Here is a 27,631-nt window from a genome sequence, read left to right on the forward strand (position 1 = left end):
TCAGCAAAATGGGGTTGTTGAAAGAAAGAACAGATCTTTAATTGAAGCTGCCAGAACAATGCTTGAAGAATCAAAGTTACCAACATATTTCTGGGCTGAAGCTGTTAATTGTGCCTGCTTCACTCAGAATATTTCTTTGATCAATCAAGCTAAAGGCATGACTCCTTATCAGTTGTTCAAGAGAAGAAAACCAACCCTAAACTTTCTTCATGTCTTTGGATGTAAATGCTTTATACTGAGGAATCAATCTGACCATAAAGGGAAATTTGATGCAAAGGCTGATGAAGGGATATTTGTTGGTTACTCAGCTGGAAAATCTTATAGGGTCTACAATCTAAGAACCAACATTGTTATGGAATCTGTGCATGTTGTGTTTGATGATAAAAAGATTGATGGACTAACTGATGAAGGACATAATGAGAGACTCAAATTTGACAACATTGAGATATATTGTGATGATAGTGAAGAGGAGACTGATGAAGATGACACTTCAAAAGGGATTCAAAACATGCCCTTGGATAATGCACAAAATAATGCAGTATCCGTTGAAAGACATAGTGCATCATCCGTTGAAGTACAAAATGAAGCATCCGTTGATCATAGTTCATCAACGGATAATCGATTTACATCATCAGTTGATAGAACTCCAAGTTCCCTGCAAAGGACCAACAACTCAGGGGGAGTTTCAACTAGTCAACACTCTGTCTCACATCATGACAATACTGAGGCCACCTCATCTAGAGTACATCTTCCACCACAAAGGAAATGGACCAAGAATCATCCCTTTGAACTGATCATTGGTGATGCATCATCTAAAGTGCAAACAAGAAAAGCCACTCAAGATGAATGTCTGTATAGTAGTTTTCTGTCTCAGGAGGAACCTAAGAAAGTGGAAGAAGCTCTATTGGATCCAGATTGGATATCAGCTATGCAGGAAGAGCTGAACCAATTTGAGAGAAACCAAGTATGGAAGCTGGTACCCAAACCAAAGAACAAGAGTCCTATTGATACAAAGTGGGTATTCAGAAACAAGATGGATGAAAATGGCATTATCATAAGGAATAAAGCCAGACTGGTTGCTAAAGGCTATTCTCAGCAAGAGGGAATAGATTTTGATGAAACATATGCTCCTGTTGCAAGACTTGAAGCCATCAGAATATTTCTAGCCCATGCAGCCCATGCCAATTTCAAAGTCTATCAAATGGATGTCAAGAGTGCATTTCTAAATGGGAAATTAGAGGAAGAAGTTTATGTAAGTCAACCTCCAGGATTTGAAGATCCAAATTTTCCAGACTATGTGTATTATCTGTTGAAAGCACTCTATGGACTGAAGCAAGCACCTAGAGCCTGGTATGAAACCTTATCAAAATTTCTTTTGGAGAATCACTTCACTAGAGGTACTGTTGATAAAACTCTCTTCTTTAGGGATGTTAATGGCTCTAGTATACTTGTTCAAATTTATGTAGATGACATAATATTTGGCTCTATAGATGATAAACTTTGCAAAAAGTTTGCTAAGCTAATGCAAAGTAATTATGAAATGAGCCTAATGGGAGAACTAACCTATTTTCTTGGTTTACAAGTTAAACAAGTTAGTGATGGAATTTTCATTAGTCAAACTAAATATATTTATGATCTTTTAAAGAAGTTTGACTTAATGGAATGTTCATCTGCAAAAACTCCCATGGCCACTGCCACCAAACTTGAATTAAATAAGACTGAAAGGTCTGTGGATATTACAAGTTATAGAGGCATGGTTGGTTCACTTTTATATTTAACTGCTAGCAGACCAGATATAATGTTTGCTACATGTCTATGTGCTAGATTCCAAGCTGATCCTAGGGAGTCTCACTTAATTGCTATCAAAAGGATTTTCAGATATCTCAAGGGTACACCAAATTTAGGTATTTGGTATCCTAGAGAATCTGGCTTTGATCTAATTGGTTATTCAGATGCAGACTATGCAGGTTGCAAAATAGATAGGAAAAGTACAACAGGCTCCAGCCAATTCCTGGGAAACAAGCTTGTATCATGGTTTAGCAAAAAGCAAAATTCAGTCTCTACTTCTACAGCTGAAGCTGAATACATTGCTGCTGGAAGTTGCTGTTCTCAAGTGTTATGGATGAGGAACCAACTCCTTGACTATGGACTTCATGTTGATAGAATTCCTATCTTTTGTGACAACACAAGTGCCATAGCCATAACAGAGAATCCTGTGCAGCACTCAAGGACCAAGCATATTGATATCAAGTACCACTTCATTAGGGAGCATGTCATGAATGGTACAGTGGAACTACATTTTGTTCCAAGTGAACAATAAATTGCTGACATATTTACCAAGCCACTTGATGAATCAACATTCACAAGATTGGTAAGTGAGCTAGGTATGCTTAATTACTCTTAAAATTCATGTCTTTATTGCAATTTGAATTGAAGCCTGAAATATATTAGTTGCTAAGAACAAATTTGACTTTTAACAAAGTTTATTCCATCAACGGATGTTCCCTATCCGTTGAAAGTCAAAATTGCTCTATCAACGGATAGTCATTATCCGTTGAAAGACAAATACATTTCTGGAATTTTTATCCGTCAACGGATAAAACTGAAGTACCTTTCAACGGATGACAATTTGCCTTATCCGTTGAAATGTCACATCAATCGATTCAGGTGTTTAACAGCCGTTGATTCTATTCTCTTAACCGTTGATACTCATACATACATCTGTATGTATTGGTTTTAAAGGTAGTTTTTAGAATACTTACAGTTTATTCTTAAACGGCTGAAATTCACTAACGCATATTTATTGATAAATCTTTCTTTTATATTTTTGTTTATTAATTTGAGAAAGCATATAAGTCCTTCTGATTGTTCATTTTTACTTTACGCTTTCTTGAAATTTCAAGCATTTACCATTTTTTCTCTGCAAAAACTTCAAGTTATTCTCTGCAATTTCTACTCACAAAAATGGCACCAGTCGTGAAGATTATGTCTCAATCTGGGTTCATCTATGAAAAGAACAATTTCATAGCTTTGGTAGAAAAGAATGAAGCCCACTCAGACTATCACAAAATGATGGACTTCATCAAAAACTGTAAACTTAGCTATGCAATGCTGGAAGCCCCAACAATTTTCTGTGAAGTAGTTGAGGAGATTTGGACAACTGCTGAGTTCAACTCCATGGATATGACTATCTCCTTCACTCTCAAAGGTAAAACTCACTGTATTAACTGTGATGATTTACAAGCATGTTTTAAATTGCCTGAGAACAATGCCATGACACCACACACTGATAGTGATGTATCCAGCATGTTAGATTCCATAGGTTATTCTCTTAACTCTGCTAATTTAGGGAGTATTAGAAGAAAAGGCCTTAGGAAAGAATGGAGTTTCCTTGGGGATGCCTTTATAAAGGTTTTCTCTGGGAAAATTAGTAATTTTGATGCCATAACTTCATCTCTGGTTAATATGCTCTATATGCTTGTTTCTGATAGGTATTTTAACTTTAGCAACTATGTGATGCTAGAATTAGGTACTAGATTGGGTAACAAAGCTAATAGACCTAATAACATCTATTATGCTAGATTCTTTATGTTATTGGCTAACCATGTTGCTGAAGGTTTAGTCATAATCAATGAGAATAATAAACTCAAGTGCTGGGCACAAGAGAAAAGAGTTCTTGCAGACTTGAAGAGAATGGATCTTAACAGCAGTGTGCCATTGGTATATTTACCAATCATGAATGCACCTCAGGTAGGTGAGGTAATTGCTTCTACAACTCCTACTTCTTCCAACCTCTCTATTTCTTTATCTTCTAGTGTGGCCATGAAATCTGTGATGCCCCAACAGATTTCTACCAAGGTCACCAAAACTAAACTTTCAAAATCCAAGACAAAGAAATCCACCTCTGTTGTGTCTCAAAAGACAACAGTTGTAACACCAACTATTAACCCTGAGGTGAGTGAACAGGGTGTGAGTGGTGAGGGGAGGGGTGAACATCAAAGAAACCCCCAGGATAAGGAAGGAAAGTTGAGTGCTTCCCAAGCTAGCCAAGCCACAGTTTCTCAAAAAGCTGTGGTGGTTGAAAAGGTATCTAGCACATCCCTAGTAGCATCCTCCCAAAAGGATGTTACTATTGAAAATAGTTCCAAACCAGGAACACAGAACAAAAGAGGGAGGGACACTAAAGCCAAACACTCACCAACAAAAGCCTTTATTAGAAGAAAGAAGGCCAGAACCCAATCTTCTACACAGGGTGCACACACTGCACAGATACATCCATCTGTATCTATGCCTTCTCAAACTCAGTTTGATGTGACTCCAATAAATGTGGAGTCACAGCCCCATTCTCTCATAATAATCACACATCACTCACCAAACACTTCATCACCATCTCTGGATGTGGATATGTTATTCCCATCAATTCCTGATTCTCCCTCTTTACAACTCAGGGAGAAGCCCCACTCAAGTACAGGTGATCATCATCTCTTAGATGATTTGTTGGATCACCCGCAAATTCTTTCAGATATAATTGAAGGATCTGTGTCACCACATCTCAAATCAATCTACACAGATTCAACAGTTATATCACTTTCAATTTCAACTTCTTTTCCTTCTTCAACGGATATCACTCATCCGTTGACAAGTGGTTGTTCTTCAACGGATAAGCTTAACAGCAGTTATCCGTTGATAACATCAGTTTCAACTTCAACGGATATTCCACATCCGTTGACAGTCTCTACACAAATAACTGAATTAATTCCAAGTGTAGAAGACATGAATACTGTGCAATCACTCTTAGGATTGAGGGAAGGGAGTGACAATTTGAGTGAGAGGCTGGGTTGCTCCCAGGCAAAAGGAGAGATTGAGAGCTCAAAAATGCATGCTATTTCTTCCAGCATGGCAAAAGTAAGTGAGTGGAGTACCACCTTAGTAGATGAAGGTGAGGGAGTGAGATGTGTGAGCCAGGGGGAGCCCCTGATGCAAGAACATAGAGAAAAAGAGAGAAAAGCAGGTACAGTAGATACAAGGGTGGAACCAGCCATTGCTAATGAGTCAATGATTGTGAATGATGCTGAAAAGGAAAGACAATTTCAGCAACATTACAAAGCTGTAATTGATAACATTTCCTTGGATGCTGACACTTTTACTCATCCTGTGACAGCCTATCAACTGTTGGCTGCTCAGGGCAATGAGGAGGCAGCCAGGTCACTACATCTAGTGCACACAACAGAATCTCTTCAAAGGGATAAAGCTGCCATTAACAAAATGCCTTCTACAGCTGGTGAGCCATCTGAGGAATTTGGAGCAAATTCTGATGATGATGACTCTATTTCTTTTGATGGAAGCATGAACTTAGGGGGAGATGAAGGCCCTAGTTCAATTCCAAATCTACCTGAATGGGCCTTGACTAAGGAGTATAGATCAGGGGAATTCAATGTCTCTTTAGTCAAACAAATCAACACTATTCAACAGGCCATTCAGAATACTTCACATGCAAGTATCAAGGCTATCCTTCAAGCTCACCTGGACTCACTGCATCTCATGAAGCTGCAGCAAGTGAAGCAGAATCTGAGTATGGATGATCTCAGGAAGGATATTGCTGACTTGAAAACCTATACTTCAGAAAAATTGGATTCAGTCATGCCCTATGGTACATTGCAGGACTTGGTTTTGAGATTGAAGAAAGAATCTGTTACTGAAAACCGGTTGGCCAAGTTAGAAGACAGAGTTCAAGTTATTGAAGATTCTGTGGCCACCATTCTTCACAATCAACAATTTCAAACCAGTCTCCTAATGCAGCTGGCAAAAGCACAAGGCTTGACCCCTCTCCTTGATGATAACAAAAAGGGGGAGAGTCAAAGGGAAGGGGAAGGAGAGCCATCTACAAAAGTCAACATATCTAAAGTGCTAGTTCCTGCCATCACTACTTCTCCAATCATTCAAATCAAGGGCAAGCCTGATGGAATTGATTTGATTCAGCTAGCAGCAGCTGAAATTCAAGTGAAAGAACAAAGGAGGAGAATTGATGAAAGGTTGCAACTGTTGTTTGGTTCTACACAAGACAAATCAACATCTGTGAAATACAGCACAAAAATTGAACCAATCAACATGGAGCTCATGCCAGTAGGGAGTCATAAGGATGGAGAAGCTTCTTCCAAAGAACTACAAGCTATAATTCTCAAGCCTAATGAAAGATCCAATAAGAACTCAACAAAGAATCCTTTAAAAGAAGTGGACTTTCCTCCTCCAAAAGCTGATGAGAACAAGATTTTAGGCAGGAGTATTGCTTACCTCAAAAAGACCATGGATGAGGCTGTAAGGAGAAATAGAGCTATTATCATTAGAGAGGGAAAGAGCATATGTGTGATGCAAGGACATCCCAAATTCTCAATAGCCAAGAAGGAAGAAGACAAGCAATTAAAGGCTGACAAAAGAGCACAAGCAAAGCTTGAACAACAGCTAAAGTCAAGTCTAGTTGAAAAAGAAAAAGGGATTGAAGTCAGGGGTGAAGACAAGACTACAAACCTAGATGAGGTTTTAGGGAGTATATTTGGTGAGAGTGTGGAAGAAAGAGAGGAATGGCAGAAGGGAAACAGAAGAAAGGCCAAGGCACATAGAAGGAGTGGAGATAACACTGAAGTAACCAAATCTATATCTAAACCACTACCTTCCATACCTGAACCCCTTGTTGCTGATCCCACAATAAACATCCATGGTGAACCAATCATTCCAAAAGAGGAACCTATTGATTGGGACACTATCAAATTGCCTACCTTTCTAACCACTCTTCCACTACCAAAGAAACAGAAAAGAAAACCAAAATCTACACCTCCCATAACCTCTAAGAAATTCACTCAAAAACAAAAACCTAAGCCTAAGTCACCCATTTCTAAAGATGATTATGTTCACATCTGTGACATAAAAGAAATTTCAGACATTGAACTCTATCTGGATGAGCTGGAGGATGTAAGGGGAATAGCTGCCTACAGACAGCTACCAGAGAGATTAGTGTTCAGATATAAAGGAGCTGGGGAAAGAACATGGCCTCTCCACAGGATTCTGGATGAAGGCTACTCTACCTTGATTAGAGTCTTTTCAGCTATACAAAAGGATTCTGGCTTTACCAGAACTGCCAAGACTGAAATTCTCAACAAGATAGCCAATATAAGGAAAACTTGGAGGGAGCCCAATGCTTTACCCAGGACTTTACTCATTCAAGAAAGGGAAATGAAAATTCACAAATCACCTCATTGGTTGATGGAATTTAGAGATGATAAAGGAGTCAGAAGATTTTTCAGACTTGAAGACCAACTCAAGATTGCCAGCAATGAAACTCTCAAAGAAATGCAATCTAAGTTGGATGTCAGTGTTGAAGATGAAGCTGAATTCTTCAGACAACTCCAACTCCAAATTGAGGAAAATGACAAAAGGCTGGGAAAGAGAACCAGGGAACAAAGAAGAAAAAGATGATTTGCTCAGACTAAAGGAGTGTCCTTGGAAACACTGTAAATCTTCAATTACCTCCTAGTACATACACTTTTGCAGCATTTTTAAATTTCTACTTAGTTTCAATTCATATATCTGTTAAGTGTTTTGTTATCATCAAGTTAACCCTAAATTTATGCCTACAGTTCTTATAGACATAAATAGGGGGAGATTGTTAGGAATGTATGTGCATTAGTTTGATGATATGTTTAACAAAATACTTAAGTAGAAATTTAGTGTCTGTAGCCTCAACGGATAAGACCACTTTGGCTATCCGTTGATGGTGTAGCTTTACTTAGAAATAAGTCTAGTGTTGTAGCATATTTCAGTCTCTGTATTTAAAATGTAATTCTTGGAAGTTGAGAGAAACTATGAGTCATGTTGACTACTAGATGATATGCAGATAGGAAGGCCAATTGTAAATACTTCATGCCTTGTAATTTTGTATAAGTGAAGTGGTATCAACGGATGACTTAAAGACCTTCAACGGATGAGAAGCTAAGCTTCAACGGATGTCTCTAAAGCTTCAACGGATAAAGTCATCAACGGATAACATCCTTCAACGGATGAGTGCATCAACGGATGAAAGCTTCAACGGATGTTCTGATGATTAGCCGTTGATAAGGGGTAGTTGTACTTTCAAACAGAGGCACATGGGTTGATAGAGACAACTGAGATGTGGTAGCCGAATTTCAGGAACAACAGAAAAAGCAGCCGTTCTTCTTTAGTACAAAGATGCAATAGTCAACAAAGTACTGGAGTGAACAGGAAAAGAAGCAAGTGAAGATCTTATTTTATTACTGTATTTTATATTGTTCTTCACTTGTACACTTGGTAATATATAAACCAAGTAGAAGCTAGTAATTAGGAGAGATTTTCCAGAGCTGTTTAGAAAAATATTGAGAGAAAATTCATCTAGTTTGTACTAGGATGCAGCTGTGATCAACATTGTTTAATCACAGATTTTCTAAAATACCATCTCTGGTGGAACAACAAATCCACCAGAAAAGTTTTTAAGGTCTGTTGTGTTCTTTACATTTGTGCTTGAATATATATCTGTCTGTATTAGCTTAAAGCAATTCACACACTTGTTCTTCTTGAACACACAACTTTCATAAACTGCTCAAAACTCAAAAAAGTTTTGAGATTTACATTCAACCCCCCTTCTGTAAATCTCATTGTTAGTCCACTAGGAATAACACTTGACTCTGAACAACATGAGCCATGTCAGAGGTTGTTTGAGAAATATTCTTTTTCATCAGAGTAAGACTAGCATCTTCTTCATCAATTATTTCTTCATCCATCACTGGCATATAAACCTTTACAGGTTCATCAACTTTTTCTTTGCCCTTGGACCTTGAATCTACTTCCACTTATGATTTAGCTTTGGTTGCCTCAAAATTTGTTCTTTCTTTTATCACAATACCCTTAAGCTTTGGAAGTTTCTTTTCAACAACAGAAGCTTTAGATTTTGTCTTGACACTTTCTGCTTTGAGTCTAGCTTCTTCTTCCTTTAGACTCTCAAAGTCCATTCTTGGATTTTCTTTAAGAAATAATTTCTTTGAAATTTCTTCATCAAGTTCCAGATGTTCACCAAAACTTATCCTTTTACCAGTATCAGAACTTATTCTTCTCCCAGTATCAGAACTTATTCCTTGACTTGTAATTCTAGCTTTTCTTGATGAAAATCCTTTGCCTTGACCTTGACCTCTACCCTTATCAGAGTTTCCCTGGTCATCATTTCCATCATCCTTTCCCTTCAGTGTCTGAATAGATTTGCATTTGGACTTAATCACTTTCTCCCCCTTTTTAGCATCAGCAGGTAAAAGAAGAGAGACAAGCAATTCCACTGAGCATTGGATCTCATTGAGTTGAGTTTGCTGAGAACTTGATTCTTTAGAATTTCATCAATCTGAGTTTGTTGCTTCTCCTGAGTTTTCTCAATGTAGGCAATTCTGTCAAAGGCAGGCTTGAAAAATATGTTCTTTTCAAGTTTCACATTCATAACTTGCTGGATCAAGGTTTCTTGAATTTTATTCACCTTGGCATGAGTTGTTGAGTGTTGACCTTGAAGGTGCCTAGTACTCAATGCAGTAACTCTCAATTGTGCCTTGAAATCATCATTTATCAGCATTTCATCAGCTTTTTCCAGATGCTCAACAAGAATCTTTTCAGAAGGAACAAAACTAACTGTGTTCCATTCCTTAGTCCACTCCTTTCCTCTAGGAGTTTCACTCCAAGGTACTGGTGCTTCCCCTCTAACAAACTTCTTGACTAAATCAGCTTTATTAACTGTTTGTTGAGGTGCATGTCCTGATGGACCAGCTGCATCAACATCTAGATTAGTAGCAGCTTTACCAGTAGTTTCAGCATTATCAGCATCAGAACTTATAGATCCAGCAGTATCAGCATCCTCTAATAGAATAGCAGTTAGTGAGGCAATCGAGGTTTCAACATCATCCTCTAAATTCTGATCTGCAGCTAAGTTCTGATCAACAACCAAATCTTGATGCCCATCTAAAGTCTGATTTTCATCATCCAGATTCTATATTGGTGTAGTTGGAACATCTTCATTAAAATCAACATCTTGAATTGGTGTTGTTGGTGGAGTGATTGAGTTGCTGGAGCTTCCAAGTACAGAACCTCGGGCACAATCAAGTTATGAATATCAATTTCAGCACTTGTACCTAGGTCTTCAGTATGTACTTGTTCAATTATAGGTGACACAGGAGGTGTAGACACTCTGTCTTGAGCAGTTTCTTGTTGTGCAGAAGGAAGTGATTCTATAACAATTGGTTCTGTTGGGATCATAGATTCCTGACCCCCTTCCTTAGCTGCTTCCTCATCTTCTGAATCTGACTCAACTGTGTCCCTGTGAGCTCTTTGGTTTTTCATTTTCTTCAAGGGTGGAGACGCTGTAGGAGTTTTATCATCAGGATTTAGCTTTCTAAGCCTTTTGAGAGGCCGAGAACTCCCAGTTGCAGTATCTTTCTGAGAAGAGACCTTCTCAGCTTCTACAACAACATGTTTTGAAATAGGAACCTGTTCCTCCAATGTTTTCTCAAATCATATAAATTTATTATTGACCATTATTAAATCAAAACATTCATCACATGATAAAATTTAAAATTGATGAAGTAAAGAGTAACAAATTGCAATTAAAACATGCACAGTCACAGAATTTGAGAAACAAAGATCAAATCTTGCAATTAAATAAAATTTCATTCACATATCAGATGATTACATTTGATGAAATTTATCAATTACATGCAAAAGTACAAGATAGACCTAATATTAAAATCTTAACATCAACAGCTAGGGCTGTAATTCGAGCCGAGTCGAGCCGAGTTCGAGTTTTTTACAGTCGAGTTCGAGCTTTTTTTATCGAATCGAGTCGAGCCTGAAAATAATCGAGCCTGAATTGTGTGTTCGAGCTCGGCTCGGGTAATACACGAGCCGAGTTCGAGCAGTTCGCGAGTTTTCGAACTTAACGAGTTTTTTAACGAGTTTTCGAGTTTAACAAGTTTATCGAGTTTTTTTCACATATTTTCGAGTTATCGAGTTTATTGAGCCTACGAGTTTATCGAGTTTTTAACATGTTTTCGAGTTATCGGGTTCTTATCGAGTTATTCGAGTTTTATTTCTACCTTCGTAAAAATATTTCTATTTCGAAATTTTGACTTATAATTTAAAAACATTAGTTTCAGTATTAATAACAAGAAATAAATGTTCAAAATAACATACATGTATTCTGAGGTAAATCTAACAACATATTCAAATCCATGTATAAACTAGAAAACAAATAACAACACCTTTGTTAGTATAATTTTTCAAACCATCTATTTTATTAATTTTGTTGAACTCTATCTTCATATTTCTTAAAAATGTACTTATTTTTCTATATTATATATTGTATATCTTATATATAAGATAAATAAAGTAAAATGATAATTTTATTATTGTCGGGACTCGGGGGAGAAAAGTAATTTTTATCTTTTTTAAAAAAAAAGTACGCAATAGAGATTAAATCATTAATAAATAACAATTATTAAAATAATAATTTTAATTAATAGCAATACATCATAATAAAACTTTTTTTGGTGTAATTTATATCATAGTTGTATAATATACATATTAACTTATCACTAAATTGTAAATTTAAATCTAATTAGTTGACATCTCAATTATAATTTAGACAACTATCAAAAGTACGAATCAAATTTATAATAAAATATCAATATAGTAGTAATACATTATTACTATAAAGGACCGTTAGATTTTGAAATAAATGATAACTTTTGAATTTAAAATAAACGAAGATACTATAGATTCATGATTTAAACAAAAAAATAGAAACCCTATATTGAATAGATTATTTAATATAAAATTTATAACTGTCCTTTTTATTTTAAAATAAAATCAAACGAAACTCGATAACAATTTTACTTGCTTCAACTCCAACTTGATTCTTTTTTGTTTTACTCTTTCAAATTAACAAATTCTTATTTTTCTATAAAATATTAATAATTGTTGCAATACAAATCTAATTCAGTTGAAAATATCAATCATGTAAATAACAAATATAGAAAGACATAAGTCATATTAATAATATAAGTAAAATAAAATATCATTAATCATGTAAATAACAAATAAAAATAGCATCAAGTTATATTAATGGAAAAAAAATAAAAATATAGAAAAACATAAGTAATATTAATAACATAAGTAATAACATATATAAAAAATAAAAATATTAATAAAATATAAAAAAATAACCGAGTTCGAGTTCGAGTGGAGTCGAGTTTGAGTTCGAGTTTATCGAGTCGAGCTCGAGTTGAGTTCAAAAAAACTCGGCTCGGCTCGAGTTTTTAATCGAGCCTAAAATCTTGTTCGAGCTCGAGCTCGATAACGAGTTCAAGTCGAGTCGAGCCGAGTTAATCGAGTCGAGTTCGAGTCGAGCTCAAAAAAGCTCGGCTCGAATTACAGCCCTATCAACAGCCTTAGTCCTAGTCTAAGAAGACCTAACAACTAGCTTCTTTTGCTGCTGACGAAGAGCACTGCAAGACGAATGATTCGTTCTTGCTGACGGAGAGCTTCTCTCCTTTCCTCTTCCAGACGATCACAATGGAGATGATAGTCCATATAAAAGAATAAGAGGTCCGTATGAACCTCTTGTGGAACTGAGTTCCAGATCTCTTCAGGAATGACAGTTACATGCCACTCATGTCGCCAATCATCACAACTCAACTCGATATTAAAAGTATCATAGTTCAGGAGCAAGTTGAAATGAACCATGTTATTGATGAGTTTAAAAAAAATGAGTTTGTGAGAATATGAAAGATGTATTGGTTGGAATGAGTAGTTGGTTTAAATAACCAATAAAATACCAAGAGACGCAAAAAATATTGAATAGTTACAGGTAAAAGTAATGATACCTCGTCTCCCTAAACCAATGTGTAATAATAACAGTCATTAAGCGATCTAAAGTCGGAGTTAATGAGCACGGGAAAATAATAACAATTACTGTGCACATGTAGGTTTTTAAGACATACACGCTAATCACTAACCCATAATGATTATGATTGATTTATCTCACACAAACCAATATTCTGTAAAAATATGATCGTTCAAGTAATGACCAAAAATAAACCAAGTAAATAAATACTACCACGTCAGCATCATAACTTGATTATTATCAGAATTTAAAAGTCATCAGAATATGCCTCCTTTACTCGAAAAGTGAATGTTTATTCCTGTAATTCTTCACACAAATACTAATATGGGTTCAACAAAACTTAATCATCAGAACTTCCATCACATTTGTCCTCAGAATTTATGCAACTGACACTTAAACTGTTCATCTAAAACAACATTTATCACCACAATAATTTTCATCATTCATATGGAGTGTATGTGTGTGCAATAAGCTAAATATCAGACAAAGAGTAAAGTCTGATTCACTTCAGTACATCTTAGAAATAAGGCATAACTAAGAATTTTGCTCAAAATCTGTCATTATTCTGAAGTCTACTATAGAATGAGTTCATGCATGAGTCCACCTCAACTGTTTTGTGCTCATTTTATGCATATTTTGAAATTCCTTTTTACAGTGGCTTTTCAGTGTAAGTGAGTCACTGCTTATCAGAATTTATGCTGTTATCAGAGTAGTTCTCCAGTAATCAGAGAATGTGAAAAGTCACCAAGAAAATTTTATTTTGCTTTTCTAATGCATATTACTTAATACCAGCAATGCACTTGAGTCTTCCCTTCCACATTTTTACTCTAGGTCTCAAAGGAGTACCTGCTATTTATTTCTTTTTTTTTCTTTTGATAAGTGAGGCTTATCGGCACTTAGTACATCCATCAGATTTACTAACATCAAAATTAACAGATGAGAAGCACTATTCTAGTTTTTGACTTGATAATAAGATACACAAAGTAAACTTTAACTAAGCTCAATATCAGAATTTGCTTGTGTTAAAAGATTTCCACATAACAATTACTTCAAACATGGGATCTTTAGTATGTTAAAGACTACTAGGTCAGCATCTAGCACAGTTATCCTCATGGGATTGAGTAGTCACAGAAACATTCATATCACTATCAGAGTTTAAAAATTCACATCAAACAACAATCAACACTTAGAAAATTTCAATTTAAGCACAGAATACACAAAGATAGTAATATCTGTAAATACTGACCATAAATTCTGATGTATCAGAACATAAACTAAGCAGATTTAGAGAAAGAACCTGAAACCATTCCAAGTTCATTTACCAATCTTGTAAAAGTAGCTTCACACAGTGGTTTTGTGAAGATATCTGCTAGTTGTTGATCTGTTGGAACAAAATGCAATTCCACTGTACCTTCATCCATATGTTCCCTTATGAAGTGGTACCTAATGCTGATGTGCTTTGTCATTGAGTGTTGAACTGGATTACCTGTCATAGCAATATCACTTTGATTATCATAGTAAATAGGGATTTTAGAAAATTCTAACCCATAATCCAGTAACTGATTCTTCATCCAAAGAATCTGTGCACAACAGCTTCCCGCAACAATGTATTCTGCTTCTGCAGTTGATGTGGAAATTGACTTATGTTTCTTGCTAAACAAAGAAACCAATCTGCCTCCAAGAAATTGGCAGCTTCCACTTGTGCTTTTCCTGTCAATTTTACATCCTGCAAAATCTTCATCTGAGTAACCTATTAGCTTAAAGTCTGATTCTCTAGGATACCACAATCCCAGATCAGCTGTACCCTTAAGGTACTTGAAAATTCTTTTCACAACTATTAAGTGAGGTTCTCTTGGATCTGCTTGAAATCATGCACAAAGATAGGTAGCATACATGATATCAGGTCTACTTGCAGTTAGATAGAGTAGTGAGCCAATCATACCTCTATAATCAGTAATATCTACTGATTTACCAGTATCTTTATCCAATTTTGTTGCAGTGGCCATAGGAGTGGATGCACTTGAACAATCTTGCATTCCAAACTTCATCAACAAATTTCTAGTGTACTTAGATTGATAAATAAAAGTTCCTTCTTCATTCTGCTTGACTTGAAGGCCCAGAAAATAGCTAAGTTCTCCCATCATACTCATTTGATATCTTGAATGCATTAGCTTGGCAAACTTCTTACAAAGTCTGTCATTTGTAGAACAAAAAATGATATCATCAACATATATCTGCACTAAAAGTAAGTCATTTCCATGGTTGAGATAAAATAATGTTTTGTCAATAGTCCCTCTGTTAAATCCACTTTCCAGAAGAAACTGAGCTAATGTCTCATACCATGCTCTTAGAGCTTGCTTAAGGCTATAAAGTGTTTTATCAAGCTTGTTGACATGATTAGGAAATTTGGGGTCTACAAAGCCTGGAGGTTATTCAACATATACTTCCTCTTCCAATTCTCCATTAAGAAAGCACTTTTCATATCCATTTGAAAGACTGTAAACTTTTTGTGAGCAGCATAAGCCAAAAATATCCTTATGGCTTCCAATCTAGCAACTGGTGCAAATGTTTCACCATAATCAATTCATTCCTGTTGAGAGTATCCTTTTGCAACCAGCCTTGCTTTATTCCTTATAATTATGCCATCACTATCAGTTTTGTTTCTGAACACCCACTTTGTACCAACAACAGATCTTTTCTTTGGTCTTGGCACTAGGGTCCAGACTTTGTTTCTTTCAAATTCATTTAACTCTTCCTGCATTGCTTGCACCCAACCAGCATCTTGAAGGGCTTCTTCCACTTTCTTTGGTTTAGTCTGAGAAAGAAAAGAATGATAGAGATATTCATTTGATGTAGCTGTTCTAGTTCTGACACCTGCATCAGGATTTCCAATAATTAAGTCAGGTGTATGTGCTTTAATCCACTTTCTTGTAGATGGAAGGTTATCTCTAGAACTGGATGCTCCCCTATGATCCATGCTGTCTCCATCAACATTTTTTGATGTTCCCCCTGAAATTATGCTCTCTGAGTTGGATCCTTCAGAATTTGAGTTTCCAGAAATATCAGAACATGAGTTTCCAGAATTATCAGAACTTGGCCCATCAGAACTTGATGAATCATAACATGAAGAGCCTATTGTAGATTCTGATGCTTCTTGATATATGGTTGGATCTTCAATATGCTCCCCCTGCATGGGTGCATCTTGCTTTGGCGTAGTCACCACAGTTTTAATAACATCAGAGTTTAATCCATCAGAGTTTGCAGTATCAGGATTTAGACTGTCCGAATTTATAGAATCAGAATTTAAAACTTCATTTTCAAATCTCAGCTGATCATGATCATTGAAATCTTCAAGTCCAATAATCTTCTTATCATCAAAAGAGACATTGATAGATTCCATGACAACCCTTGTTCTTAAATTGTAGACTCTGAAGGCTTTTGTGGAAAGTGGATATCCAACAAAAATTCCTTCATCAGCTTTTAGATCAAATTTGGATAGCTGTTCAGGATGAGTCTTAAGAACAAAACACTTGTATCCAAATACATGAAAATACTTCAGATTTGGCTTCTTTTTCTTCACCATTTCATATGATGTCTTTCCATGCTTGTTGATAAGTGTTGCATTCTAAGTAAAACAACCAGTCTGCACAGCTTCAACCCAAAAATAGGTTGGTAACTTTGCTTCACCAAGCTTAGTTCATGCAGTTTCAATAAGAGTTCTATTCTTTCTTTCAACAACTCCATTTTGCTGTGGAATTCCAGGAGCAGAGAATTCCTGCTTGATTTCCTGGTCTTTGCAGAACTCTTCCATTGTTAAATTCTTGAACTCAGTACCATTATCACTTCTTATTATTTTCACAGAGTCTTTAACCAATTTATCCAGTTGCTTGACATGATCAATCAAGATAGATGCAGTTTCACTTTTTGTGTGCAAGAAATACACCCATGTGTATCTGGTGAACTCATCCACTATGATCATGACATATTTCTTCTTTCCAATAGACATGACATTTACTGGACCAAATAGATCAACATGTAGTAAGTGATAAGGCTCAAGAATTGAAGATTCAGTCTTGCTCTTGAATGAAGATTTTCTTTGTTTTGCCTTCTGACATGAATCACAAAGGCCATCAGGAGCAAATACTGATTTTGGCAGTCCTCTCACAAGATCTTTCTTGACTAGTTCATTTATATTGTTGAAATTTAAATGAGAGAGTTTCTTGTGCCAATTCCAGCTTTCTTCAATTGATGCTCTACTTAACAAACAGATTGCAGAACCATCAGAACTTGTTGAAAGCTTGGCTTCATACATGTTACCATGCCTGTATCCTTTCAGAACAACTTTGCCTGTAGATTTGCTAACAACTTCACAGTGTTTTTCAAAGAAATCCACATGATAACCTCTGTCACAGATTTGACTAACACTCAGCAAATTGTGTTTAAGTCCTGAGACAAGAGCTACTTTTTCAATGATGACATTCCCAAGATTGATATTGCCATATCCCAGAGTTTTTCCAATGTTGTCATCTCCATAAGAAACACCTGGGCCAGCTTTCTCCACAAAGTCTAATAGCAGGGCTTTATTTTCAGTCATATGTCCTGAACATCCATTGTCCAGAACTAGGATGTTTTTCATGTTGCCCTGAAATCACAAAGACCACTAATGATTAGTTTTAAGGACCCAGACTTGCTTGGATCCTTTGGCCTTATTAAGTTTCTTAACATTTGCAGCGGATTTAGCATCAGAGTTTATGTTAACAGTTTTCTTATCAGAATTTACAGTATCAGACTTTGCATCAGAACTTACACTAGAAGGAATAATGCTAACTTTCTTTAAAGAAGGTTTTATTTGATAATAATCATAGTACAAACTATGATATTCCTTACAAGTATAAATGGAATGCCATAAACTACCACAATGAAAACAAGGATTTTGTGGCCTATATCTAACAGACTGACTCTTAACTCCTGATTTTTGAAGGTAAGGAGTTTATGTTAGATATATTTGATAATGTCATGACTAATATGTTTTATGTTTAGCTTTCAGATCTTGTGTGAACAGGATAGATCAGTACTTAACTGTTGATCAGTACTTATACTGGAAGTCAGGACTTAAGGATATCAGTACTTATATTATCAGGAGATAATCATCAGAAGATAGATATCAGAACTTAAGTGCTGAAGGACAATCAGATAAGGACAGTAGCTGATTAAAGGAAAGAAGATCGAGATAAACATAAGAAGAGATATGCATGAAGAAGGAATTCCGTGAAGAATGGAATACTTGGAATAGAAGATATCTGATTGATATATTTTAGGAAGCAGAATTATATTCCATATCAATTAGCGATTATCTTGTAACTGTGTAGTATATAAATACAGACATAGGGTTTACACTAGAAGTATTATCATTATCGAAGTTATTATTCTATATAACCCTAGCAGCTCTCGTGATATTTGATCATCACTGAGAGGTAACAGTTCCATACTGTAACAGAGTTTATTGTTTCAATAAAGTTTGTTTTCTGTTACTTAAGTTCTTTAAGTTCGATTTGAGTGTACTATACACTGTATTCACCCCCTCTACAGTGTGTGTGTGACCTAACAATTGGTATCAGAGTCTATCTGTTAACATACATATAGTTAAAGATCCAAACACAATCATGTCGGACACAGAAACTCCAACTAAGCCTACTAAAACTGAGGAACCACCGAAGACACAAATTCAGAGTCGGTATGAGACCATCAGAGTCCCCATACTGAGACCATCTGAATATCCCATATGGAAGGTAAGGATGACCATGTTCCTGGAAGCAACAGATCCAGAATACCTTGATAGAATCAAGGAAGGTCCTCACAAACCAACCAAACTCGCTGTTGTAGTTGCAGGTGAAGCAGCAATGACCGTACCAAAGGAGAAGAGTGATTATACTGCTGAGGACATAGCATCAATTGCTAAGGATGCTAAGGTACGACACTTACTGCATAGTGCCATTGATAATGTAATGTCAAACAGGGTAATCAACTGCAAGACTGCTAAAGAGATATGGGATGCTCTGGAAACAAGATGTCAGGGAACTGACACAATCAAGAAGAACAGGAAGACAATACTCACTCAAGAGTATGAACACTTTGACTCAAAGACTAATGAGTCATTGAATGATTTATATGATAGATTTGTTAAACTTTTGAATGATTTGTCATTGGTTGATAAAGAGTATGATCTTGAAGATTCAAACCTTAAGTTCCTGTTAGCTCTTCCTGAATGCTGGGATTTGAAGGCAACGACAATAAGAGACAACTACAATCTTGATGAAACAACTCTTGACGAAATCTATGGAATGCTCAAGACACACGAGCTGGAGATGGAACAAAGAAGTAAGAGGAAAGGAGGAAAGTCAAGGACAGTTGCTCTTAAGGCTGAAGAAGAATTCCCCAAAGCAGCTTCCTCAAAGAAAGACAAGGGTAAAGCTCTTTTCATAAAGTCTGATACTGAGTCATCAAGTTCTGAGAGTGATGATGACTCAGATTCTGAAAGCTTGCCTGAGACTGATGCTGATGAGGAGATGATGAAGCTGTGTGCTCTTATGGTGAAAGGAATCACAAAGATTGCATACAGAAAGTTCAGGAAGGGAAAGAAGTTTTCCAGGAAAAGCATAAGTTCTGATAAGAAGAATTTCAGAAGATCTGAAGGCAGAGGAGGAAAGTCTGACAGAGGAGATTATACCAATGTTAAATGCTATAACTGTGGTGAGAAAGGCCACATATCTCCTGACTGCAAGAAGGTAAAGGGTGACAGAGGCAAGGCTCTTGTCACAAAGCAGAAAAGCTGGACAGACACTTCAGACTCTGAAAGTGAGGAGAACTATGCATTGATGGCAAATGCTGATAAAGAAAGTGCTGAGAGCAGTTCTGAAGCTGCTGAAACAAAGGTACCTCAGACTACTTATGCTTTTCATACTGATGATATTAATGAGTTGAGAAGATATCTTAAAACCATGTTTGTCAGTTATAGAGATCATACCTTAACATGTGAAAGATTAACTTCTGAAAATCTTGTTTTTAAGAAAAGAAATGATTTCTTAGAAAAAGAGTTAGTTTTATTCCATCAAACTCAGAAGGATAGAGATGATGCTTTTTATGTTAGGGATGAAGTGCTAAAAATGAATGAATCTCTAAAAACTGAGTTAGAAAAGGAAAGAGAGATAATCAGGACTTGGACTAACTCTGGCAGAACAACTCAAAATTTGCTAAGTAGTGAAAATTGGAAAGAGGGCTTAGGTTATGGAAAAAATAAGAATGATAAAGGAACTGAAGAAATTAAGCCTGTTGTTAAGCAAAAGCCAAAGTTAAAACCTGTTAAGTTTGTAACTGTAAAGTATGATAATGAGAAATCAGAAGTTAAAGAGGAATTAACTTCTGACAAACTAAAACAGGAAAAGACAGCTGAAGTAAACATAGGCTTAATGACAAAGAAGCAGCTTAAGCATAAGCTGAAAGATGTCAAGAATGCAAACAAGGTAAAATCACCTAGGAAAAATAGGAATGGAAAGGAAGGTGTGAATAAAAGCTGGCCCAAGTGTTTCTTATGGAGATGGCAACATTGGAAAAACATTGGGATATGGCAATATCAATCTTGGGAATGTCATCATTAAAGAAGTAGCTCTGGTCTCAGGACTTAAACACAACCTTCTGAGTATAAGTCAAATCTGTGACAGAGGTTATCATGTTGATTTCTTTGAAGAACACTGTGAAATTGTGAGTAAATCTAAAGGCAAAGTTGTTCTGAAAGGATATAGACGTGGTAACATTTATGAAGCTAAGCTTTCAACAAGTACTGATGGCTCTGCAATCTGTCTGTTAAGTAGAGCATTAATTGAAGAAAGCTGGAATTGGCATAAGAAACTCTCTCATTTAAATTTCAACAATATAAATGAACTGGTCAAGAAAGATCTTGTGATAGGATTGCCAAACACAGTATTTGCTCCTGATGGTCTTTATGATTCATGTCAGAAAGCCAAACAAAGAAAATCTTCATTCAAGAGCAAGACTAAATCATCAATTCTTGAGCCTTATCATCTTATACATGTTGATCTATTTGGTCCAGTAAATGTCATGTCTATTGCAAAGAAGAAGTATGCGTTGGTCATAGTGGATGAGTTCACCAGATACACATGGGTGTATTTCTTGCACACAAAAAGTGAAACTGCATCTATCTTGATTGATCATGTCAAACAGCTGGATAAAATGGTCAAAGATTCTGTGAAAATTTTAAGGAGTGATAATGGCACTGAGTTCAAGAATTTGATAATGGAAGAGTTCTGCAAAAGCCATGGAATAAAGCAGGAATTTTCTGCTCCTGGAACTCCACAGCAAGATGGAGTTGTTGAAAGGAAGAATAGAACTCTCATTGAAGCTGCACGTACAATGCTTGAAGAAGCAAAGCTTCCAACCTATTTCTGGGCTGAAGCTGTGCAGACTGCTTGTTTTACTCAAAATGCAACACTCATTAACAAGCATGGAAAAACACCATATGAGATGGTGAAGAAAAAGAAGCCAAATCTGAAATATTTTCATATATTTGGATGCAAGTGTTTTGTTCTCAAGACTCATCCTGAACAGCTATCAAAGTTTGATCTAAAAGCTGATGAAGGAATCTTTGTTGGATATCCACTTTCCACAAAAGCCTTCAGAGTCTATAATTTGAGAACAAAAGTGGTCATGAAATCTATCAATGTCTCTTTTGATGACAAGAAGATCACTGGTCTTAAAGATTTCGTTGACCATGATCAGCTGAGATTTGAAAATGAAGACTCATATTCTGATACTGAAAATCCTGACAGTCTAAGTCCTGATACTACAAACTCTGACGGATTAAACTCTGATGTTATTGAAACTGTGGTGACTATGTTAAAGGAAGATGCACCTATGCAGGGGGAGCATACTCAAGATCCTACCACTTCTCAAGAAACATCAGAACATGCATCTGGCTCTTCAAGTTCTGATTCGTCAAGTTCTGATAAGCCAAGTTCTGATAGTGCTGAAAATCTAAATACTGAAGAATCCAACTCAGAGAGCATAGTTTCAGGGGGAGCATCAGAAAATGAAAATGAAGATAGCATGGATCATGGGGAGCATCCAGTTCTAGAGAAAACATTCCATCTGCAAGGAAGTGGACAAAATCACATACACCTGATTTGATAATTGGAAATCCTGATGCAGGTGTCAGAACTAGAACAGGTACTTCAAATGAGTGTCTATACAATTCTTTTCTCTCTCAGACTGAGCCAAAGAAAGTAGAAGAAGCTCTTCAAGATGCTGATTGGGTGCAAACAATGCAGGAAGAGTTGAATGAATTTGAAAGAAACAAAGTCTGGACCCTAGTGTCAAGACCAAAGAATAGATCTGTTGTTGGTACAAAGTGGGTATTCAGAAACAAAACTGACAGTGATGGCATAATTACAAGGAATAAGGCAAGGCTGGTTGCAAAAGGATATTCTCAACAGGAGGGAATTGATTATGATGAAACATTTGCACCAGTTGCTAGGTTAGAAGCCATAAGGATATTTTTGGCTTATGCTGCTCATAAAAAGTTTACTGTCTTTCAAATGGATGTAAAAAGTGCTTTTCTCAACGGAGAATTGGAGGAAGAGGTATATGTTGAACAACCTCCAGGTTTTATAGATACCAAACATCCAGATTATGTCTACAGACTTGATAAAGCACTTTATGGACTTAAGCAAACTCCTAGAGCATGGTATGAGACTTTAGCTTAGTTTCTTCTGGAAAGTGGATTCAACAGAGGGACAATAGACAAAACACTGTTCTACCTCAACCATGGAAAGGACTTACTTCTGGTCCAGATTTATGTTGATGATATCATTTCTGGATCTACAAATGACAAACTTTGCAAGAACTTTGCCAAACTAATGCAGTCAAGATATCAGATGAGTATGATGGGGGAACTTAGCTATTTTATGGGCCTTCAAGTCAAGCAGAATGAGGAAGGCACTTTTATTTGTCAAACCAAGTACACCGGAAACTTGCTAAAGAAATTTGGAATGCAAGATTGTTCAAGTGCATCCACTCCAATGGCCACTGCAACAAAACTAGATAAGGATACCGGTAAATCAGTAGATATTACTGACTACAGAGGTATGATTGGCTCTCTACTCTATCTAACTGCTAGTAGACCTGATATCATGTATGCTACCTATCTTTGTGCAAGATTTCAAGCAGATCCAAGAGAACCTCACTTAACAGCTGTAAAAAGAATCTTTAAGTATCTTAAAAGAACAGCTGCTCTGGGATTATGGTATCCTAGAGAATCAGATTTTAAACTAATAGGTTACTCAGATGCAGATTTTGTAGGTTGCAAAATTGATAGGAAAAGCACAAGTGGTAGCTGCCAATTTCTTGGAGGCAGATTGGTTTCTTGGTACAGCAAGAAACAAAAGTCAATTTCCACATCAACTGCAGAAGCAGAGTATATTGCTGTAGGAAGCTGTTGTGCACAGATTCTTTGGATGAAGAATCAGTTACTGGATTATGGGTTATCATATTTCAAAATCCCTATTTACTGTGATAATCAAAGTGCTATTGCTATGACAGGTAATCCAATTCAACACTCTATGACAAAGCACATCAGCATCAGGTACCACTTCATCAGGGAACATGTGGATGAAGGTACAGTGGAATTGCATTTTGTTCCCACAGATCAACAGTTGGCAGATATCTTCACAAAACCATTATGTGAAGCTACTTTTACAAGATTGGTAAATGAACTTGGAATGGTTTCAGCTTCTTTCTCTAAATCTGCTTAGTCTTGTTCTGTGTTCTCAGACTTTATGCTCAGTATTTACATAATTAATCTCATTGTATATTCTGTGCTTAATTGATACATGTCTTTAAGTACCGACTGTTGTCTGATATATGTTTCTAAACTCTGATAAGTGATATGTCTGTTTCAGTAATTATTCAATCCTATGAGGATAACTGTGCTAGATAACTGACCTAGTAGTCTTCAATAAACAAATGATTCCATGGAAGAAGTAATTATTTCAGTGGAAATCTTATGACACTAGCAAATTCTGATAACTGAGCTTAGTTAAGTTCACTTTGTATATCTTATTACTAAGTCACAAATTAGAATAATGCTACTCATCTGTTAAGTTCTGATACTAGTAAAACTGCTGAATGTACTAAGTACTGATAAACCTCCCTTATCAAAAGAGAAAGCAAAAAGATCAAAGAATAAAATCAGGTACTCCTTTGAGATCTAGAGTAAAAATGTGGAAGGGATGACCCAAGTGCATTGCTGGTATTAAGTAAATATGCATTAGAAAAGCAAAATATTTTCTTGGTGACTTTTCACACTCTATGATTACTGGAGAAATACTCTGATAATAGCATAAATTCTAATAAACAGTCGTGACTCACTTACACTGAGAAGCCGCTGTAAAATAGAATTTCAAAAGATGCATAAAATGAGCACAAAACAGTTGAGGTGGACTCAAGCATGAACTCATTCATCAGTAGGTTTCAGGACAATGACAGATCTTTAGCAAAATTTTAGTTTTGCCTTATTTCTAAGATATACTGAAGTGAATCAGACTTTACTCTTTGTCTGTTTTTAGCTTAATGCACACACTAATCACTCCATCTGAATGATGAAAATTTCTCTGGTGGTCTCTGTTATTTTAGATAAACAGTCATTGTGTCATTATTGCACAAATTCTGAGGACAAGTTCTAAGTTACACGTCCTGATAATTAAGTTCTGACGTTCATAACTCAGAACTTGTATGAGTATTTACTAAGATGGGCATTCCATTTTTCGAGTTAAGAAATTATGTTCTGATGACTGTTAAGTTCTGGTATAGGTCTAAGTTCTGATTTCTCAATCTAATCCTTTACTTGGCTTATCTTTGAATAAAATTTGATAACAGTCTCAGTTTGTACTCAAATATGTTGAAGTGGAAGATTAATAGTCACTATGATTAGGATTAATGGTTTTGTACTTGAACAGTCCACTGTTTCTTGTGTCTTGTGCGGTCTAGACCATGATTCCTCTTTCCAATGACTGTTATTCTTTTTCAAAGTCTAGGGAGACGAGGTAGAATTAATTCTACCTGTCAGCATTAAATATCTTTGCGTCTCTTGGCATTCTCTTGCCTATATAAGCAACCACTTCACATCAGTCTTTCCATCACATTCTTCTCACACACTTATCCTCCTTCTTCTGTCAAAAACACAATGGTTCGATACAACATGTTTTTGAACACACAAACCTTCACAATGGAGCTCAGTTGTGCCGAGTGGCAGCAGGAGTGGCATATAACAGCCATTCCTGAGGAGATCTGGGACTCTGTCCCACAGGAGGTGCTGGCTCACCTTCTATTCTTCGAGATGGATTACCATCGCCATCTGGAGCGCCTGGAGGAGGAAAGGCGGGAAGCTATCCGTCAGCAAGAGCGAATCATACGACTCGCCATCTTGTTCGTCGAAGATAGGAAGAGGAAGATGACTTAATCCTGTCTTCTTCATGTTCTTCTTCATCCTCAGCTTTGTCAGGCTTCTTAGCCAGGACTAAAGCTGTTGATGTTAGGATTAGAAGCTTAGGGAAAATCTTGTATAAGTATTGATGTAATTTCCATTTCATAAATGTATTGTCTTGATATATTAATGAAAACTATTTTTACTTCAAGATTGTGTCTCTGAGTTATTTTATCTTGTGTTGATAAATCCTGATTGATATTCTGATGACCATTTAAATTGTACTTTTAGTTAAGTTCTGATTCTCTGTCAGCACTTATTCATCAACATTATCTCGGTCATTTTTAACATGATTTATTTTCAGAATATTAATGTTGCAGTGACAAATAATTCAATCAGTGATAACGGGTTAAAATTTGAATTGTTTCCCTTGATAAATGGAACAGTTTTTCCTTGAAACTCGGCAAATGGGTAAGTCATTTGCTGTTTTCTCGAGCCCAGTAACTATCCGTTATTACTGCATGTCTGACGGGTGTCCAACGGTAATATTTTTTTTGTATAAGTACAGCAGAGAGAAGATTTTTTTAATCTTTTTAATTTCTTCATCTTCTATCTCTCTTCTTACTTTTACTCTCCTTCACTTTACTATTTCCGTTGTTTTCATACAGATATTATATCAAACACCTATCAGGCATACTTAACTCTAAATTTTTCACATGGCACCAAAGGATTTAATCATTGATGGAGCTAAGTTTGTTCCAAACAACTATGCTGCAATTCTTGATCATGCTGAAGCTCCATCTGAATTGCACTTTGTGCAAGATCTTCTTGCATATAGTGAGGTTGGGTACGCCTTAACTCAGCCTGAATTATTTTCAAGTCAACAAGTTCTGAGGTTCTGGAGGACTGGCATTTTTGATAACGGTGGTAACCGTGGAACTCCCAGTATTATCTTCCAAGTGGGTGATTCATCTTTTGTAGTCACTCCTGGTACATTACGCAGGGCTTTACATCTTCCAGAGGATTGTACTTTCTCAGTTTCAGAGGACTCAGCCCTTAGGGAGTTTATGGCTGCATTGGGATATGAAAAGAGTCTGACGAAACTTGGACAGTTGAAACGGGCTAATATCAGAAGAGAATGGAGTTTCTTCTTTGATTGCATCACCAAAGCTTTTGGAAATAAATGTTCGAATTTTGATGCTATTCCCATTATGAGTCAGCACATCGGGTATGCAATTATCAATCAAACTCATTTTGATTTTGCAACTGCTTTAATTGGTTTTATTGGGGATAGGATGACAGAGAATCGAGATGTTGTTTATTTTGCTAGATTCTGTCAACTTATTTACACTTATTGTACTAATGAACCTCAGTTAGTCAGCACCCAAACCCCACCTTTTAAGGTTGCAAAAAGGTACTTTAATGATCTGGTAAATGCTGATACTAAGAAGAAAATGGTTAGACCATTACAGATTCCTAAGTCTGTAAAACAGATCCTGGTAAATGCTGATCCTGATACCTATAGATATGTTTACTCTGATGTTCAACCACCTCCAACCACCCAAAATCCATCAACCTCAGTACCTACCTCTCATTTTACTCAACCTACCCTCAGAACTTATCTCAAATCCTATCTCTCCACTTCACAGACTGCTCAACCTTCTTCTTCAGCACCTACTGTGAAGCCTACATCCTCTAAGCCAAAGAGAACAAAGACTGTTCCTCAAACACCTCAAAAGAGGAGGAGAATTACTTTGAGAGATGAATCAGATTCTGAGGATCAGATTCCTTCTTCAGAACCTGTGGTAGATGAAGCTGAGAAGGCAACTTCTCAGAAGGATTCTGCAATTGGGGGTTCTAGGCTTCTCAAGAGGCTTAGACGTATGACAGTTCCTGAAACTCCCAAGAAATCCAAATCAACAAGGAAGTACAAGAAACAGAGGGCACAAAGGCCAGTTTCAGATGATGAGGAGGAAGCAGCTAAGGAAGGGGATCAGGAATCTCTGATCTCACAAGACAAGGAATTTGCTCCAGTCACTTCTTCTCCATCAACTCCATCTCAGGAAGCTGTATCTGACAAGGCTAATTCACCTTCTGTGTCTCTTGTTGATCCAGGCACAAGTGCTGAAATTGATATTCAGAACCTGGTTGTGCCTGAAATACTTTTCTTAGAAGCTCCAACAGCAAATAATCCTTCC

This window comes from Apium graveolens, chromosome 10 (genome assembly GCF_009905375.1).
Source record: "Apium graveolens cultivar Ventura chromosome 10, ASM990537v1, whole genome shotgun sequence".
Lineage (NCBI taxonomy): Eukaryota > Viridiplantae > Streptophyta > Magnoliopsida > Apiales > Apiaceae > Apium > Apium graveolens.